We start from the raw sequence: 6,612 nt of genomic DNA, 5'->3' as shown, positions 1-6,612 counted from the left end.
TATTAAAATAACGTGCGTGTCTTGGACTGTGGGTAGGGGCTGCGTCATCCACCACTGCAGCGGAACCACCACTGTGGAGGACCACGATGGCTGCTCAGTAGTGCACAGTCATCGCTTTTCCAAGCTGAAAAGTCCCAGTCTTATTCATCCCTCCTCATATGGCAGCCGTTCCATACCCGTGATCATTTTTGTTGCCCTTTTCTGAACCTTTTCCAATTCCAATATATCTTTTTTGAGATGGGATGACCAAATCTACATGCAGTATTCAAGATGTGGGTGTACCATGGATTTATATAGAGGCAATATGTTTTCTGTCTTATCTATTCCTTTCTTAATGATTCACAACATTCTGTTCAGTTTTTTGACTGCCGCTGCAAATTGAGTGGATGTTTTCAGGGAACTATCCACAATGACTCCAAGATCTCTTTCTTGAGTGGTAACAGCTAATTTAGACCCCATCATTTATAGATAGAAAGAAAATATCCAGTTGTAGCTGAGGGGTGGGTAGGATGCAGTTACCCACGCTGGGGTTTGTCCAGGCTACAGAAGTAAATTTCCCTACAGTTGTGAAATGTGCTGTGGGATCTTCAGTGATCACAATTGCTCTAGCCCTGTTTTATACCTCCTCCCAAGATGGTGGTAGCAGCACCGTACCCCTTTATGAGTGTTAGGATAGTCGGGGGTAGTGCTAACATAAGGGCAGAGGGGAAGGGATACCACCTATTACTTCCTGCAATAACAGGTTTTTTTTCTGTGCTGGTCCCCATCAGAGCAGTGATTCTGCTTGCACAGGTTTAGCCCAGGGGCTGCCTGAAACCGTGGTGTAGGTTGTATGTTTACCTGTTGTCCTGCTATCTGCACTGAGTGAGTCAGGTTTGCAGTTCACCTCTACCAGGATGTTTGATCTAACTCAGTAGTTCTCAGACTGGGGCTTCTGCTTGTGTAGGGAAAGTCCCTGGTGGGCGGGACCGGTTTGTTTACCTGCCAGGTCCACAGGTTCAGCCGATCACAGCTCCCACTGGTCGCGGTTCGTCGCTCCAGGCCAATGTGAGGGCTGCGGGAAGTGGCGTGGGACAAGGGATTTGCTGGCTGTTGTTCGCTGCTCCAGGCCGATGGGGGCTGCGGAAAGCAGCGGCCAGCAAATCCCTTGTGCCACGCCACTTCCCGCAGCCCCCATTGGCCTGTAGCGGCGAACCGTGGCCAGTGGGGAGCTGCGATTGGCCTGCTCCAGGCCGATGGGGGCTGCGGAAAGCAGCGGCTAGCAAATCCCTTGTGCCACGCCACTTCCCGCAGCCCCCATTGGCCTGTAGCGGCGAACCGTGGCCAGTGGGGAGCTGCGATTGGCCGAACCTGCGGACCAAGCAAGTAAACATACCGGCTTGGCCTGCCAGGGGCTTTCCCTACACAAGCAGCAGCCCCAATTTGAGAACCACTGATCTAACTCGTGAGAGAATTCTGTTTCTGCTTGTTAGTGAGATGGCTCTTGCATACCCCTAGGCAGTTACTGAGAGCTTAGCCGCACCACCCCCTCATGTTGTGATGTGTGAGTTCCTCATACTGCGGCAAATAAGTCTCCCCATAGTTTGCTCACAAATCACAAGCTTCCTGCTATAAACAGTTTCCCCATGTCTGCAGTTTTCTCTGTGTCCCTAGAAATCCATGCCTTTCAAATCTCCTTAGCAGCCCTCCCTTTGATCTGAGAGAGACCACAGAAAGTCAGCTTCACCAGTTCCTGATTAGACATATCAACCAAAGCCCTCGTTCCCCATTCTTCATGAAGGTTGCTGGCACCAGCAGGCAAGTATCATTAAGCTCAGCACTGTAGTGTCATGAGTACAAACCCCATAAAGTAAAATCACAACTCTAGCACATGAAAAGAGCAAAAGTGATGAATTTTAGACTTACTTACTAAAACCGAACCCTTTGGGTGCTCTACCAGGACAGGTTTTCCTCCAGGTGCAAGATATGTGCAGCCGTTACATGGAGCTGTACAGGACCAAACCCTCCAGTGGGTGAGTTGGAGGATGTGGGTGAGGCCAGAACTCATCAGCTCTCTGGTGAGCTCCCTAAGGAGCAGTTGGGTCCCCCAGAACTCACTGTACCTTCCTGATGTTTGTACCTCAGAGTTCAACCACTGGTCCTGGACACCACACGTCAAGCCAAAGGGGGCGAGTGACCCATTTGATATCTTGCAGGTTCTGTTCTCAGGGCAGGATGAAGCATTTAACTTTAAGACACCAGGGAGAACAGGGCAGATACCAGAGCCCTGGCACTCTCCAGACTGGGAGAGATGCCTTCGTATGGGATCTCTGACTTCATAGTGGAACTTTGTAGCCCAGGTCCATTTGTACAAAACTATTTGCCCTCAACTCCAGCTGTTGGAGCTCATGGGAATGGAGTCCTGACAAGTGGCTTCTTCCAAGTGTGTGAGAGAGAGAGTGAGAGGAAAACAGGATGCAACATGAGCAGAAAGAATGCTAGCACCAGAAAGCAAACTTCTGATATATCAACACTGCTATAGAAATAATACAGGCCAAAGGCCCTGGAGCCAAGCCTGGGGACCCCTGAGGGCTGAATGCTTCTCCCTTGGCCTGTCCAGCAAGTCTCCTCCCCCATGGGTTTGAAGTTTGCACCAGGTTGCCTGCAGGCCAAGCTCTTCTGCTCCTTGGGTTTGTATTAACCCTGGACTGCCAGCAGCCTGAGCTGTTCTTATGCATGAACTCTTAGTTCTTCAGCTGGTCCCAGGTTAAGGAGAGTTCTTTTAAATTCTGTTCATCAACACCTTGTGCCTTCATTAAAATGTTGTGAAAGTGCTGATGATGTGGTGCTCAACTGAGTCCTCACACCTTCGCACCAGCATCAGAGCTCTCCGCAGGCAGCGGCACTTGTGACAAGCATTAGCTCAGTGACAAGACTTAAATGAAGGTTGTGGCAAGGGCTCCTGCGGTAGCAGTGGGCTGTAATACTGTGACGTCAAGGAGAGTTTTGAGGAAGCTGGTTGGCAGAGAGGAGCAATTGCCTCTTTGTTTCTTAGAGGGTGGCCTATGTGCCAGCTATTGGCTTGTCTACATGGCAGCCGTTACCGATTACTGCCAGCAGGTGTCAGCAACAGAGACAGCTGCACACGGCTGCATTCCAAGTGTAGCCAGGTACAAACTCACACTGGTTCAGCTGCAGCTGTGGCACAAGTGAAGGCAGGGGAGGCCTCAGAGTGAGCCCCAGCGTGAACGGTGCAGTGAACCAGTGGGGCCCCAGTAGAGAAGAGTAACAAAATAAGATTAAATGGTAGATTTCAACAAATGCATCCATGGGAAAATAATCCCAACCATAGACCCTCACTGGAAAGGAGAGTGGGACACAATTGCATGAGGAAGATGAGGGTTATGCTGTTGAGCTGCTTACACAGAGGCAGCCCATGGCACAGCAGAGAAGTAATTGATGCCCTCTGTCTTGCTGTAGTGTGGCCAAATGGGATACTGGGCACCACACCCAGCCGGGATTGAGAGAGAGACTTGAACTGAGGAAGCATGTAATTGATTAGAAGGTGGTGTGTTGGAACTAAGGAGAAGTGGAGTGAAGTGAAGCACAGATTTGCTCCACTAGTTTAGGGTCACTAAAATAATATAGCCAGGAACCATAAAGGAGAAACTCCTCTATGCTGCTGTAAGTTACTCCAGGGCTGAAGCAGCACCAGTGTGAGAAGGAGAGAGGTGTATCCAGGACCCTAATGGCCCCTCTGTCCTGTGCTGAGATTTGGCCCTGTGTTCCTAGTCATATGACCGCAAAGAAAACCTTGAAAACATGAACTGACTGGAAAAGATGCGGTGTTGGCTTCAGGCTGTCTGCAGCCTCACGAAACAACTCCTCGGAGTTGTGGCCTGCTCCATTCGTAGGAGTGGAGGTAATTTGTGAAACATGAAGTTAGATAAGCAGTTAGTTATTTCACTGCTGCTGATTGCAGCAGAAACATGCAGCAAATATACTTATCCCACATCTCCAAGGTACCAAAAAACCCCAACTGCCCCCACCCAGTTACCAAAACCTCCAGCATTTCCCTGAGAACTCTTGCAGTACAGTTATGGGGGCTCAGGACAAGGACCTGTGTAGATTGAAAATGTGGGGAGGACACAAATGAAATTTAATATCAAAACGAGTGACTGTACTGAATGCATTATTGATGTTAACAGTTGATTTGCTAAACATTTCAATTTTTAAAATATCATTGAAGCTGCTGCAGAATTTCCAGTCGTCTGGAATAAGTGCCACAGCATCCGGCGACCTGTGTGCTGACCTCTGTGGCAGGGCCTTGGGCCAGGCTAGGTGCTGATGCTTCTGTGTTCCATAGGGTGTTTGTGCTGCCGTGCTTACTGGGTCCATGCTTTTTTATGGAAATAAAATCTGCAGATGATGAAATAGTGACTGAACTCTCCTTTCTGTGCAACGCCAGCGCTCGCTTCAGGGGACCTGAGAGATCCAGGGGCTCAGTGCAACTTAGGAGAGATGAAGATTGTCAATGAAAGAGGAGTGGGATTTGCTTATAAACTACTCCAGTGCTGAAAGCCTGTTTCCCAAGTGTAGCCTGAGGACAGAGTTCTTGTTCCTCTGAACAGTTCTGGCTACGCCGAGTTACAGGCAGCCAGAATTCAGAGAGCAGTTTCTTCTTGACTGTTTCGTGGCCTGATTACAAGACAAATCGCATGAGCGGTTCAAGACAAACACTTCCCAATTCAGCACAATTAACCAACGCCTGGATGGAAAGGTATGAGCCCAAAGCTCTCTGGTGTAATGTTAGGAGAATGTGTTTTGTTTATGGAACTGCATTGATTTCCATATGCTCATTGCTGACTCCAAAGATAAATCTGTAGAAGTGAAAGGTCTTTTTCTAGCAGAGAGGAGCTTGCAAGGAGCAAATTAGCAAACAAGCCAATGCAAGGAATGCAATCTGGCATATAGGTTGTAAACTTTTCAAGGCAGGGACTATCTTCACTTTGTGTCTCTAGTGCCAGATACATGATCAACACTTAAAATAATAATCAGTAAATAATCATTAAATTCCCATCCAGCCCTGCAGCTGACTTTTGAGGCCTTGAAATGTGTAAGCTGTTCAGGGTACTCTTTTCCTAAGTATGTTCATCAACTGAATTCCAGAAGTAAGTCTGTGAATAAATGTTTGCTTTTATTGAGAAGAGATGTTTGTAAAAGCAGATTACATGGAACTTGGATGTAGCATGCCCCTTTGAGAAAAGTTGCATGCTTAAACGTTTACTAGCTTGAGCAGAGGAAGATGCAACTTGCTTTCTAGCGGTGGAGGGGATTTCAGTCTGGTCCTGCAGGGCCTTGTCGGAGGTGAGGAAAAGGACCAAAGGGCAGTGCTTTGCAGCCTTCTGTAGGCCTTTGTGTAACATATCATGTGTCTGACCTGCTTGCTGCCCTGCCAGCAGAGCATGCATTTTCCAGTGCTCTGTTGCTTCTTCTAACTCTGTTTTTGTTTCTGTTACTTGCTTTGCCAATTTTGTGGCGTGCTGTCTTAGCCATCCAACAGCCGTGACCACAGTTTGCAATATTCTACATTTCTTCTTCTATTCTTCTCCTTCAAGGTTACAGTCTCTGCCACTGCCTTACCGATTCCAGTCTCTGTCTCTCCACTTTCTATTTTGAACGTATATAGGCTGCCTTTACTAGTTACCCAGCATATCCATTCCTCAGCAAACTCTGGGGATCTGACAGGAGGGGAAAAGGGATTCCTTAGTGTGACTGGGATTTCGGAGGGGCAGGGGGCACACTGAGGTTACTCAATTAGGGCAAAATACAAAGAATGGGGCAGACAATCCCCAAAGCTGGTGGTTATGCCAATACTTGGATCCACCCACCTAGCCACAAAACAGCTTTTACAATACCTTACTGGTTACACAGAAGCCAAAGCACAGTTCCTTTAAAAGTAACGCAGCCTTTAGACTCCCTCCCAGACAGCCAAGTGAAATATGAAAGTTCTATCAATCCAAAGGATTGAATACATTCACTCACCAGTTAATAAATATTCCAGATCTTACCCCAATACACACTTGCAGCCAATTCTTTTTAACTAAACTCAAATTTATTAGAAAAGGGAGAGAGGTTAAAAACTCATTATACAGACAGTTCTGAGATCAGTTTCATAGTAGAGATGGTGAGCTTTCAAGTTGCAAAGAGTTCTTAGAATTAGGCCATATTTTCAGTCCAATGTTTCATACACAGGGTGAGCCAGATGGGACTGGAGATCTCCAACTTGCAACTTAATGCATTCCCTGATAAAGCTTAAGCAGATCTGAGATAAAAAGGATTAGGACCCAAGACACATTTATACAGTTCCAGGCCTTCTCTTCACAGCAGAGAGTCCTTAGGCAATCAATAGACCATCATCAAGACTTTGAAGTAGACCTGTTTCCTAAGCATCACCAGTAATTAGCTACATGGATTAACATAAGGCAATTGCTTGTTTTCCACCATTTGCAGTTGATCTGGTATATACTTCAAAGAGAAATCAATACAGGGATATCATTATATTTACAGTTCATTTAAATGTTAAGATCTTTTGATCTCTGAATTAAGAGACTGCAGCATAGACAGGAACTG

Source organism: Gopherus flavomarginatus, chromosome 9, assembly GCF_025201925.1.
Source record: "Gopherus flavomarginatus isolate rGopFla2 chromosome 9, rGopFla2.mat.asm, whole genome shotgun sequence".
Classification (NCBI taxonomy): domain Eukaryota; kingdom Metazoa; phylum Chordata; order Testudines; family Testudinidae; genus Gopherus; species Gopherus flavomarginatus.
Note: the sequence above shows the minus strand (reverse complement) of the source record.